The sequence below is a fragment of the Chelmon rostratus genome, chromosome 8, assembly GCF_017976325.1.
Source record: "Chelmon rostratus isolate fCheRos1 chromosome 8, fCheRos1.pri, whole genome shotgun sequence".
NCBI classification, from domain to species: Eukaryota; Metazoa; Chordata; class Actinopteri; order Chaetodontiformes; family Chaetodontidae; genus Chelmon; species Chelmon rostratus.
The window spans coordinates 13496622-13511361 of NC_055665.1; the positions used below are offsets into that span (position 1 = coordinate 13496622).

The 14740-nt window shown below is 42.9% G+C and overlaps 1 protein-coding gene across 1 annotated transcript in view; it reads right to left on the bottom strand.

Annotated features, from left to right (window-relative positions):
• Nucleotides 1–14740, bottom strand: part of galnt1 (UDP-N-acetyl-alpha-D-galactosamine:polypeptide N-acetylgalactosaminyltransferase 1) — a 39883-nt gene extending 25143 nt beyond the window's left edge. The window contains exon 1 of the mRNA XM_041941687.1: nt 14380–14740. The gene's annotated coding sequence lies outside the window, so the exon portion shown is untranslated. The remainder of the gene's footprint in view (nt 1–14379) is intronic.

A 14740-nucleotide genomic window follows, 5' to 3' on the forward strand; every position in this document is an offset into this window, starting at 1 on the left:
CATTTCACTGGATTAATCTGCTATTTTTGAAAAATCCGCAGAGAATGAAGATGTGAGTGAATATGACTCAGTGTGGCCATATGTGTGTGTGTCTGTGTGTCCTTCAATCTGGTCCTTGGCCTACTTTAAAGGCAAGTCATCATTCTGGTCCACTGGGACTTTAGATCGCCAGCCTGTGTGTGTGTGTATATTAAGAGTTTGTACAAGAGGAGCCATACCATAAATCTTGTCCTGTCAGCCCACACACTCGTGTGTTGGTGAGTGTGAGGAGGCTGTACTGCAGTGCAGGTATGCCTCAGTGTGTGAAGGGTCCTGGCCACCAAAGGTGTCTCCTCCTGGGTGAGTCATCATTCCTCATCTCTCCCCTAATGTTTTCTCTCTCTCGCTCTCTCTCGCCATCTCTGTCTTACACACACATTTCACAAACTGTCTCTCTTTCTATGCCTCTTTTCTCTCTCGTTTTCTTACACACACCTCCACAAAGTTTGAGTGGAATGAAATCTATCTGCAAATTGGAAGCAGGACAAGCAAGAGCTTCTATAAATACTCATCAGATTCCCCTGACAATCACAAAATAAACCCACAGAACCACGCACAACACTGCAGTGCAAATAGCAACCCATGTCTGTCTCTGTCTGCGGAGCAAACCTCTTCCTCTCCTCATTCTGCTTTCTGTTCGGCTCATGCTGTAGCTCTGCATGAGTGCTACACGTTGAGAACAAAAGGACGAAGAGAGGAACTGCAAAGAGCAAAAGAGAGAACAAAGTGAAATGCACAGAGACAGAAAATTAGAAAATTAGGGAGCAAACCATGTACAACATGAATGACAGAATGACAATACTAAACTTAATTGTCGTGTTAATGAACCCAATGTGAATTTGAACATTTTAGCTAGAGAGATACTACATATCTGTGCATTTTACTGGGCTCTTCTCAAGCAAGGCAAAGTAAGGCAAAGTTTGGAGGTCTTACAACATGCACACCTCAGCTTTTCCTCCACCTGGGTATTAATTGCTCTCTTATTCAGTGCAAATCCTGACCTCAGTCCTTTAAAACCACAAAATGTAGAGTGTAATAGCTACTGCTGCTGTAAGACAGACCTGAGTTCAAACACACGTGAATATGCTGTCTTTCAAAACTCAGAAGCACACACCTAGAATACCTAGCACATCAACATGTGATGCCTGAGTGGTTTGGCAAACAGATGGACACTTGCTCTGCATTACACAGATGTGCAGAGCAAGTGAGCAGAGATGGACCTATCCAAACAGTGAGCTGTGCCAGTGGAACATGACATTATGTAGGCCAACACTGCACTGACACAAGTATACACAGAGCAGACAGAAATATACTGTTTGTCCACTTTCTTACAGATTAAGAGGATTGGACTGGTCCAGTAACTCTCAAATTTTCATTATAAAAACACCAGAATCTTTTCTATGACATGACTACCATACTATTACAGTTGTCTAGTACAGGAATTAGAGGTTGACCAATAGTGGATTTTTAAAGTCCGACATAATATATATTTATAGTTTGGAGCAGGAATAAGCTGACAGCTGATTACTATTATAAAAAAAAATTCTACTGTCTGGTCAGAAATAAACAAACACGCACACACGCACACACACACACGCATGCATGCATGCACACAGCCACCTTTAAGTATATTTTGATGCTAAAACTTCAGTACTTTCGCTGGGATTTTCTATGTAGGATTTTTTATTTTTTACACTGTGGTACTGCTATTTTTACTTTCACCACTTAGATTGACAAGAGTGTGACTGGCAGTGCACAGTTGTCCTAGTGTCATAGCAGACATTAAAAAGTGGACAAAGTGACACATAGTAGTAACCAGCATTACGCTGGCAGCAGGTTAGTAGATTGCTAATTTTTGCAGAGTTTTATTGGGGAAAGTGTACTTGCCGAGTTCAGCAAAGCTTAGACGGTTAAATTACTTATGCCTATTCTGAACTGGCAATGCATGCTTAAAAACCATGCCCCTGCCAGTTTAAAAAGAACAGGTTTTAAACCTCTGTCTGGCTGACGGCTGTGCAGCCTCCAGCAGTCATGCAGGGGCGAATGTCACCATTTTGCATGACCGGTGAAGGCTGCGCAGCCATCAACCAAATCGGAGCCAAGTTCTGCTGATAGTGATAGTAAAACGATAGCAAAGCAAGAGTAAAACATCTTATCTGAGTCAATAGTCATTTTTTCCTCAAGTAGGAATGGACCGATACAATCGCTTTGATTGGCATCAGTGCCAATACTGACCTTATAAAGCAGAACATGTATTGGTGAGCGATCCACATTAAATAGTTTTCTGATCTGCTTTATTCATTTGCTGCAGTGAGCTTATTTTAATGCATCAAGCACTCAAGTCAGGATATACAGCATAAAATAAAAAATGGAACGGATGTTGATGCATTATGGTTACAAAATCTCACAAACTGTGTAGCAAAATATAATGAAAACATGCACAAAACAGTGTACACTGAGAGTTGAGACACTGACAGTTCTGTGCACTGAGGCAGCGTTGCACTGATTTTATATTTGGGAAAAGAGATGACTGCTGCCATATTCTGTATTTGCAGATGCCCTGAGTTTAGTTCTCAGAATTGGTTTTGGGAGAAAAAAAAGTTGGATCAGTACATCCTAATTCTCTGCTTCTGACAGTCTTAGCCCTCCCTCTCTTTTGTACACTTCCTTACTTCTCTTCATTCCAGCTGTGACCTGATGAGAACCAACACACAGAATGCAGCATGGCAGCCAAAAGACTGGGCCTTCATCATCCCACCCTACTGTTGCCTCTATCGAACACTCCCTGTCATTAATCCACCAAGTCTGTCTCCTCTCCCACACAGGCCTCTTTCCATTCAGTCTGGGTCGACGTAATTCCTTTCATAAATCCAAAAAATAGCGACTGCGGCAGACAAAAAAATGCAGAGGTGAGTAGGAGCTCATGGGTGGACTAATTATGAAATCTCTGCTAACAAGCACGAGTTCCCTTTCAGCAAGCAGACATCACTTAACACACACATACACACACCATGTGGTTTACAGTATGCATGTCTGCACTCACATAACACCTTGCAAGCTAAAGTTGGCATGCTAAAGCCTGAGGGCTCTGAGGCTTCAAAGCAGGACTGGCGCCAAACAAGGTTGTGGAACCCTGAAATGACCCTTGCTCTGGATAATTTAGGGGGTAGTGCGGGCTGAGCTAAAACTAACAGACAGTCAAACCAGTCCTTAACAATTCCCCAAGCTGAGCATGAACACACTGTGGCCAACCAGCCATGGTGCAGCATTAAACCTAACTGTTCCACACTCTCTATCTAAAGAGTGCCAGAGAAAGACACAGAAAAGAAAAACTGGTTAAGACAGGAAGAAAGGTCTCTATTCTTAAAGCTGTGCTTGCTATGAGCATGAGATGTCTGTCTGTCTGTCTGTCTGTCCATGTTTGTGTGTGTGTGTGTGTGTATGTGTGTGTGTGTGTTTGGTTCCCAGCCAGGATCTCTCCATGTGTTATGTGACTCTGTTTGTAGCGTATGTTGTAACAGAGGGAGTCCAAAGATGACATATTTGGTCTTATCAACAACAAGTAGTGCTGTGCCAATCCTGCACCAACTGTGCACCCCCCCCCCCCCCCCCCCACCTCCTTCCAGCATTTGCTTTCACCTCCAACCCTGTCAAACACCTCACGTCTCCAGTGGTGTGGGAAAGGAAGGCCTTGAGGGGCCTGGAGCACTTCATGCACGCACAAACACCAAATCCATGCTAAATAGGGACTAGAGGAAAGGCAACAAAAGATGACAACAACAGTATCACAGGCAAACGTAGCTGTAGCTCACCATTTCTGACAGCTTTCCAGGGGAAGCCCAGGGAGGAAAAACAGGAATGCCAAGAATAGAGCAAGAAGAAATTAGGTAGAGAAGCAGCTGGTTCAACCTCCCTGGACACGCCACTATGTCACATTTATCCTGGATGAAACGGCTCACACAACAGCTTGCTTTGCTTTCCATAATAACGATGTGCTTTGGGAGCTAGGGGCTTGTCACTTTCTAGACATACTGTATGTGCTCACAGAGGGAAGCGGGATATGAAGAGGAAGAAAGGGGGACCAAGGGACAGACAAGGCATCAAGGGACAGGCAGAAAAGGACAGATGAAAGGAGTCACAAGGAAAGAGAGATCTGTTTCCTGTTTACAGAGAGTAGAGAACACAAGAGACAGAGCAGCAGGCTGCTAGACCACTGTTAGCAGGCATGACAGTGACGACAATACACACACACATGCTCACTACCTTCCTTCCTGTGTCCTGGGTGATTACGCGGAACAGATTTAGCCCAAAACTTTCCCATCAATCTCTGTGTGTCATGGTGACATCTGGGGGCTTGTGATTTGCTCTCGGCTCCATATCTCCCTGCTGTCCCTGCTCTGGCCAGCAGCCGTGCTAACAGGATCAGGCTTACAGTAAGTGCGTGCGTGCCCCCAGCTGTGTGCTCAAACGCTCCGGGCAACATTCCCAATCCAGGACAGACTTCCTAGCAATTCTACGCAGCATGTGATCTCCTCCTTTTGTGGTGTAGTGGCAAAGTGTGGGTCTAACACACATTCTGCACAACAGAAGCTGGGTTTTAGCTGTGTACAATCACATTAAAGATCCCAAACGTTGTTTGCCATGCAGCTCTTAACAAAACGCTGAATAAGTGCTTTTAATGTAAAAGCTCCAGTAGGCCCACAGTTAGAATGACATGATACATGTGCTGAAGGCATCTGGAGACCCTGTATAATAAAACTGGCAAGCTGAGAGTGTTTTGAGGCACTGCAAGTGTGTACAATTTCTACAGCATCAGCCTTTAACAAAAATCAAAGCTGTTGTTCTCTAACAAGAAAGAATTACATTTTTTTCTGTTCAAGCAGTGCCACTGAAGGCCACTGATCAACACATACAGACATCATCTATTAGTTGCTGTCTTTGGCAGTGGGCATCATCATATAACGTACCTGTCTGTCTGCACACTCAGTCCTTGTTAATCCTGCTATTTAACATGACTAGTTCACAGCTCAAGTGGTTTGATCTATGAGACCATATTTAAAAAAAAATGGACACTCAATACGCCATTGGCTGCTCGAAATACACAATCAATCACTTCTAAATTTAAGTTCTAAATATACACATACAACTCCACACACTTACACATATACACACACTTCCTACCCAAGATAGCACTATCAATATTTCATTTAAGCAGCTCCATCATGAGGTCAACAGCCCCCCTACCACACACACACACACACACACACACACACACACACACACACACACACACACACACACACACACACACACACACACACACACACACACTACATAACCTCCAATAAGCTTTTATTTTGAGGTCCAAATGTTCAGCAATAAATTTGGCTTAATGACTGCAGATAAAATCCACAATATGAGCCCCTGGCATGACTAATCTGGCATCCTCTTTCCAGTCTAGCCTGATTAAGAAGTCCCATTGATGTACATCTCTATTTCTAACACTATGCCTCTGTGGACCTTATTCTAATAAGGCTAGTTCCACACACTATTGGTCTATCTAAGCAATCTAAGCAAGCTAAATTAATTATATATAACAGCCATACACTATGTTTGAGGTTATGTAAAAATGCAGAGCTAATGCAGAAATTAAAAAAGTCAAATCTCAAGTGCATGTCTGGTTCCTGCTTTACTTTGCATTTTTGTGAAACATGTTTTTAGCCAGGCTAGTCCCCCTTCAGTAAGTGCAGAGGCAGTATCCTGCCGCTGTCTCTCCACGCAGAGCTGCAGCCACACTGACCCACATCCCAGCTTCTGGCAGATTACACTGCAGCACATACGACACACACACAGACACAAATATCCCCAAGATACATGAGCACAGTGCGTCTGACATTTGTGGCTCTAGAAATGCAATTTCTGATGGCTTAGCATACGGCCAAATGCACACACACTCGGAAAAACAATGGCCCTGTTGTTCTGCAGTCCATCAGCCAGGAGTAACTGTTGATACGGCTATCAGTGTGACCAGGCCCGAACAACTCCACTCTCAGAGTCCTCAGACACACACACACACACATATGCACACAGAAACCCAGGGTAGCGGCCTGGTAGCAGATAAGAGTTAGAGTTGGATGGTTGTGTGTGTGCAGGCCCAGGGGGGAGTGCTGTACCTTGGTCAGGGTGAGCCTGGGGCAGATAGCTCGCTCTGTCACACAACGAAGACAGAGTACAGAGCTGCCACAACAGGGGTCTGTCCTTTCTGTCCCTCCTCTACTTCTCTTCACCACAGATCCAACAGTTACAGACACAAACTTCTCTAATTGTGATCCACATTTTGCCACAGTCACACTTGCAACATTTAATGGTCTAAACAGTCTTGAGATTGCAGTCATACCTTTGACAGTGCAGTCACCAGAGGTCAACTGACAGTGGATTTTTAATTAATAATTACATCATTTGAGAGGGAAAAAGCCATCTAATCTGGCCGATACCCCTACACTCTGAACAAAACAAAACTAAAAACAAAAAGACCAGAAAATGAAAAAATCTTTGACTTTATTAGAAACTGGATAACTGTTGAATTGAACATCTAAATTCTAATGCCCACGCTTGCTAGTGTAAAATGAGATTTATTTTTGTGAAGATTGAGTAAATTACTTTATATTTCTCAGGTTTATTGAGATAATTATCGTAATTTCATTAATTGTAACTACTTCCAGAGTTTTGAGTTTCATCAGGGATTAATGAGCTAACTGCTCTCTGCTCACAACAGACCATCTTGCTCTAAAACAAGGCTAAGATAGTGACTCGGAGTGCTGGTAGAATAAATCAGACGCTGTCAGACATTTAATCATCAACGTAACAAAGGTCGACATACTGACATTACATTACATATATTCTGCTTGATGTAGGAGTGCTGCTTGTAAGCTTGTCTGCGGGGGATAGTCCCCTGGTAAAGTTGTTTACATGTTAATTAGATACTACACCCTAAAAGTGGCCTTGCCTAGCTCACCAAAGCTAAGACTGTGTTGTGACAAGTTGCTTATGCCCATTGTATCAGCTGTGATGCTTGCATGACTCAAACCACAAGGACTTAATGAAGGAAGTTGAAAGGCAAAAACAACTCATCAATTCTTTGATTTGAAATCCACTTAAAACAAACCAAGTCACCAAAACAGCTATTGGGATATTCTATTTGTATAGTATTATAAGTTAAAAGAGTATGCCCCTAAAAAAATGTATTTGGAATCTGGTTTGTTTGGAAACTCTTTATGTACAGTATAAAATAACCACACTTTTTTGGCTAAACAAGCAAATGAAGTTCCAGACAAATCAAAGCCCTTCATCACCACTGATTAAAGAACGCTGTGCAAAACGGCCTAACACACCCAGATATATGATTAATGGTATGGCAAAATGTATATTTCCTCATGGTACATATTATCATATGTTCCACCTCTGATGACATAAGATATCGACATGAGTACATTGTGAAAACATTAACTTTTCAGAGAGATCCATCATAAACTGCACCAAACTAACATAGCAAGCTAATTTGGCAGCTAATTTATCCATGTTTGTCATCTTGATTTGTGCAGAGAAAATTGTTCACCATAACACACAAATGTACTTTGTGTGCACTCACTGGTCATCCACCTGTCATCTATTAGCATTCTGTTGTATGACGCTTAAAGTCCCTCTTCCATTACCTAGACTAGGTATGCGACAAATAATATTTGCTTCATCCATCAGTTGATCATGGACTTGTCTTAAAAATCTTAGAGACAATACTGATCAGAACACGGTCCCTATTTATTTAATTACGCATTGCTTTAAGTAGTAATGTGAAAGCACTGTGCACAAAGAGTAATTAAAAACTGTCATCCAGGTGGATACGGTGGCACAGTTGCCTAACAGCAAAAAGGTCCAGGGTTTGAACCCTACTACTACCCTACCACGAGGGCTGACTGGTGGAGACAGGCATGCTACAGTAGGTAGTGCTCCTGCCACTGTCCTTGACTAAGGCACTAGCTTCACAACTGGAATGAATCCCCCGTGCACTGCACTGTGGCTGCCTGCTGCTCCTAAACAGTACAGTTTGGTCAAATGCAGAGGGCAAATATCCCCACAGAGATCAATAAGGTGCAACTTCCATGACATTCAAGTCTTACGAAACAAACAGGCCTATAAACACGACGACGAATACTCAGTAAACTCACAGTATTAAACACGTTAAAAAAGCACACAAACAATCATTCTAGTCGAAAGTGAAGAGAAACATCTGCGTTTAAGTGTGTGTCACACGATTGTTTCAACACGAGTCAGCAAAAATTGGACATATTCCACTTCCTCCTATGGCGGGTGTGGGGAGGGAGGTGGGCAAGGAGCAGGGCTGTCGCCATGGAAACTATGTCTTTTCCTGTTGGGTCATATCTCAGACTGAAACAGATGCTGTGAGCAACATGCAGACGCATACTCTTGCAAAGAAGGGGAATTGTTGGAGCTAAGCTGAACACAGTGTATAGGGTTACTCAATGCTACCAGGCTGAGCTGTTGCAGTCCGTATTATTTTACTCTGCTCAGGTATTCAAGGTGCCTCTTAAAGCTTTGTACCAAGCCCACGATCCGCTTATGAAGTCAACAATGTCACGGGATGACTAGAAGTACTGAGTAAAAGCCAACTTCGCAAGTCATCACAATTGCAGATCCAACTGGATTTTGTTCAACCTTAAAAAGTTGCATTAACATGTCCAGGTATAAAAAGAATGTGGAAAAATAGACTGAGAGCAGGGTTCAATGTGTCAGATTTGTATGCATTTTGCTCCCCTTCATTACATTCATGTCCCAAAAACTGACTCATTTCACTTGGTCCCCAGCCACAGTATTCCAGCTGCTTCTCATCTTTTTGATTTGTGTAGTTGTAACTGAACTAGGGCATTAGCATCAACGATTACTTGTCGAACACAGATTGGGTTTAGTTGTTCTTAAATCTGCAATAACTGATTTTTTTGGCCACCTGGCAAAAGCTGTGAACCCAACACTAGCAGACAAATTAGCATTCATTCTGGAGTTGCCACATGGTGAATGTAAATCCAGTATTGACACTCCTTTTGCTCATTTAATCTGTCTGTTATTTGGTGCTGGCCATGTAGTGTAAACTCAGTTCTTATAGCTTTAGAACGATGATGTGAACCAAAAAAAGCAGTTGTGTCCCATAAAGCTGAACAACGACATCAACGAAGTGATAAAGCTCTGCAGCGCTGAAGGTTGAGTCGTCTGCTAATTCACTATGGGTTCATCACTAAGAGCGACCCATTTCACTGTACACATCCAATGATCCAGTGATATGTTAAAAATACTTATTATAGTCGCTTTGAACTTTTACAAAGAGAAATCCATAATACATGCTGCAAGTGCAAAACTTTGCCACATGTTAAGGATTCTAAGTGCTTACAATGTTTCTGCTCTTTTCTCAATGTTAACAAAAAGCACGCAACAGTATCTTGGAGGAAATCACTAATTTGGTGGAATGTGAATCACTTGCAAGTTGAGACTTGCTTCTTAAAAATATTTATGTATTCCAATCCACAATCGTCCATCACAGGTTTGAGTTCTTCCCAGAAAGTTCTCCCAGAAAGCTATTTATTGTGAGTGGTCGCATAGTCAACACTGTGGAGTAGAGGCTGCGTAAATAATAAATACAGAACAGTATTTGCTACTGATCACTTCAAACAGCCGAAGCACACCTGGCCGGTGGTGGCTGGAAGTGGGCACAGACTACGGCCACAAGACCACTTCGTTGTTAGAAAAGTGCTTTCCGACATTATCCGACAGTCTGAGAATCACTTTATTTGGAGCAGCAGGTTTTATTTGTATTGGATGGAAGTTCAAGAGTGATCTCTGCCTTATTGAGCTATAAGTCAGTCTTGTACTATGCTTATATTACTGTTTACTTATTACTTTATGATGTAATCTCAAATCAACAATGCAGGCACATGCACAACAGAACTGAGAACAGAAATAGACCATTCATTCCTCATCAGAAGAACCAATGCAGAAAACAAGAGACTGCAGCGAGGAGATGAAATAAACCTCTGCTGAATACTGGGCTAAATCCTATTTCCTTATCATTAAGCCAGCAGAAACAGTGTGTCCATCCAGCTGAGACACACTGAGTGTGACAGGCTCTGAATCATCTGTAGAGGCCCTATATGCAGTCTAAACATACTGCGCCATAGCTTAGGCTTGCTGCTCTTGTTGCCTTCACAGCTTTGCAGCATTTCAGTTTCCACCAAAGCAGTTAATGAGGAGTCAAAGTACAGTGAGCAAGGAAGGGACAGGGTTATCTCAATGAATGACAAACCACAAAGATCACACTTTTCACACTCTGTCATGCACATGAACACACACACCAACAATTAATGTTCAAAAGTACAGGCATGACACAACCAAGGTTTACGTGTTTGTGCTGGCCTTTATTGTTTCCAGCCTCAGGAGGGAGCAGGGAGCTTGCAAGACTCCCTGGTGGCACTGGCTGACCCACTTCTGTGCAACTCTATCCCTAATGTGACCCGCTGGAAAGCCAGAGGACACAAATGCATAGACACACACACACAGATGCAAACACACACATGCACACCTAAATTGCCTGCCTACAAACCCTAGAGGACTGAGAAAAAAAACCTACTAAATGCTGCTGATGGCTATCTCTCTCTCCCTCTCATCCCTCTCTGTTTTCTCTTTCTCTCACTTTGTCTGAAGATCAACCATTTAAGTCTCTGCTATCTGATCTAGCTAAACTAGCTATCAACATCCGGAGTGAGTTTCTGTAAGGTTTACACTAAATCTAGGCTGCCCACGTTTCCTTTCACACTCAACTATCTCTTCTCAAATAAAAAGGCTAAAAATGCCCCTGATATACTTCAAAATTATGTCATGGTACACATGAAATAGCTGCATCTGTGAGAAGTACATCTGCTTTTTGCTGCACTGCCACATTGCCAAAACAAATTGATGTAAAGTGTGGAGATAAGTCTGTCTGATGTGTGCTGTGATCAGACATTATTAAAAACAAAGCCCACCTTAGAGAAAAAGTAATCAAATGTCTTAGTGACAGCTGGTGTTTGTGAGAGGAGCATTTGATTAAAAATACAACTTTGAAGTAAACAAAGTCAAACTGACATTTTGCCAGCTAGAATAGATAATGCAAGAGGTGTAGCTACACATGCTCTAGTCTCTCGAAGATAACACGCATGCATATCAATGAATTTAAATGTTAAATCGAGGTCACAGCTTTTGGTTGTACTTTTGTCTGCAAGGAAAATGATCAGTCAGTCTGTCAACTGTCTTTTGATCAGTTGATAAAATTTTCTGTCTAGAAAATGACTGATAATCGTGAAAACTGCTCAATATGATTACCCTGAGCACAAGGTGGTGTTTCCAGATCTCTCTTGTCAACAGCACAAACCTCAAAAGTATTTCATTTGCGATAACACCAGGAAAGAAGACTTGAAATGCTTAAAATGCCTCACATTGGAGAAACTGCTACCAGAGTTTGCCATTTTTGCTTGATAAATAACTAAAACAATCAACTGTTTCTCAACTTTACTGTTGATTAATTTTATACTGATCAACTTACTAGTTAATTGTGCAACTCATTCAGCACTTATTGCATTTTGAACCACTTCTCATTCACTTTGCGTGCCTATTGTAAGTCTAAAACGGGTTGCAGAATATCAACTCAGTTTAACAGCAGAAGATAGGCTGGAGCTACCGTAAGCTAAACTTGCCTATATTTACTGTGAGTGGCAGCTAAAAATACTAGCCAGCCACTGAGACAAACATATTGCTCTGCTGCTAATGCCAGGTCTCAGTGGCTGTGCAGGCAGAGGCTTGATGTTTCACTGTCTATTTATGCAAGCAATGACAACATAACAAAGCAGAGTGACCTAAGTTTTGGGGGACATGCAGGCTGGTATGAGCTCCCCATGCATACTGTGTATTTAGTGTGTGTACATGCATGTGTCTTGTGTATTTGAGTGTGCATGTGTGTCTGATCCGGCCATAGTCTGGAAGAAGGAACAATGGCATTCCTGTGCTCTGAGCTCCAGGTGGCTGTGGAAACCCAATCCCAAACCAAGCCTTGCTGGCACACATAGTGCCGGGAACGCCGAATGCTGCTGCCTCCCTCCGGAGACGCAGGCCAGAATAGAGCTATTGTTCCAGACCAGCTCGGAGCAATAAATGCACCACAGCCACTCTCTATGACAAACACAGACCCACAAATACCAATACACATTATGAGACCGGATATCAGAGATTTTCACTTTCAACTTTAACAGTCAAAAAAACAAAAGTCTACAGATTTCTGACCATGATTAAAAACATGAAAAATGGTCTTGGTTGCATTTGTAAACATACTACTAACAAGGATATTATCATCACAATTACCGTTACACAGTGGAAACACACACAACCTATTACACATACCCTCTATATGAGCTAAGACCACAGTGACGTACCTACACCAAACACAGACATTTTTATTATATATATGCTGCGGGCTGTCATTGATGCCATTCACTTAGATGCAGCGAACTGCCCTCCCACTAAAACACTATGTTCCGAAGATTGGCCAAAATGTTGCCAATTTGCAAAAATCTCAAATCAGCCTTAACAGATATTGTAAAAGTGGGACACACACACACACAAAAAGAGGCACATCTGCCGACGCCTGAAAACACAGTCAACACACACAGAGCGGAGCAGGAAACGCATCATGCCGACTCCACAGCCTTGAAATGAGGAACATGATTCATTTCCTTTCAAAGCCGGACAGTCATGCCTTAACACAGGGCTAGGTTCAGATATAAGGCTGAGGGAAGGTCCTCAATATGAGACATATAACCCGGGTCAGGAAAAACACATGCGCTGAGAACTTGCAAGTCACATAATGTATACGTTGTTAGGCAGCAGCCACTAAATTTCACAGTATTGACCTACATGGTCATGTCAGTGCTTTTGTAATGTAGTTAAGCTGTACAACTCCACTGTTCAAAACATGATCAAAGCTATCCGCTCATGTTCAGGCACCTTTGGACCAATGCTACAGGTAGTGCAAAGGTACAGCAGCTCCCCTCCAGCATATTTCCCTCCTGCACACGCATAGGTAATGACAAACTCTCTCTCTCTCATACACACACGCACGCTCGCACACACACTCAGGGGGATAAATAATACATGCTCCTCGTTTTTCTCCCTTTAAGGAACATGACAGATTAATTTAATTGGTTCCCTGTCAATCCTACATCTTCATCTGCTCTGCCCTGCAACTGCAGACTCCTGCAGGATTGATAGCGAATCCATTTTCTTATCTCTTGAGATAATTACAGCATTGTTAATGCATGCTCGCTCATGCACACTCATTCTCTCTTCTTTCACTCACTCAGTGAGCCCATCTTTCACACATACACACACTCACACAGGTCCGGCCCCACATGCTTCAACCAAACCCTATAAGAGGTCTCTCAGTGATTGAATTACATGAAATGTAATTAAGCACTGTTTTAGAGAGAAGGAGGGCCCTCGAAATCTCAGCCCAACAAGGAAGGAAAGTGGTTTGATCTGGCTGTTGGCTAGTTTCCTCCTGTATGTGTCAAGATAAACTCAACCATCTGACCTCTATCAGGACACAGAAGACACCACAAACACCAACCAGGGGTTAAATTCCGGTGCTGACAGATCATCTTTCCAGGCTCTGATGCAACACTGAAGCTTTAAAATGTTCAGAGATAAATGAGGAAACGTCCACCAGGAAGAGTACTAACACAGTCCAGGCACCATTATGCTCCACTTTAAACGTGGACTGCTTTTTCTCTATGGTTATTATCCTGGTCGTTGAAGCAGGTTAGCTGTCTGTCTCATTTGAATGGACCGTCAGGAAAACTCGCCGCAGTCAAATGAAGCGTTAGATCATGTTAACCTGGCAGTGGTCCATTCACGATAAACTGATAATCAAGAGTAAACACAAGTATTCACGAAAATTATTAGTATGATCATGGACAAAAGAGCCATGATTTCATTGAACGTATTTCAGTCTGGTGTTGGAAGAGCAGCTGTCGCTGACATTTTGTGTGTTTAACGGTGAATCGCATCACATCCCCGTTGCTTGGCTGCTTCTGTCAACAAGAGCCTCTCTGCCATAGCGCCAGGCTGCTGCTGCTACTAGATAACGTTAGAGGTTCACTGCCCAGAAACAAGCCAGCGGCTGACAGTGTGGCTGAAAAAGAAAAAAACACTACCACAAAGCAGTGTTTTAAACATAAATTGTTCGCTTACCTTGAGTGACGAGGCACCTCAATCCACCGCTGTGGCGCAAGAGACCGCAGGCTAGCTACCAGGCTGAAAACTGACGCCGACACGGTACAAAGTAACACAGCTAAGTTAGCTAGCTAGCTTAGCGAGCTAACGATGGGGAGAGTGTGGTCCTCTCTGTGTCGTCGAGACGAACCAGTTACCTCAAACAACCAAGCCCGGATGAGGCGTTTCTCGCGTTGAACGCCGCTACAGGAGCACCGTCCAGTGTCAAAGGGCGGTATCGGTGGGGACATCCATTTGGACAAGACCGTGAATGTGATTACGGTTCAGTCGGCAGCGCAGCTATGCGGTGTCGTCTCCCTCTCCGGGCGGACGCGCTGCC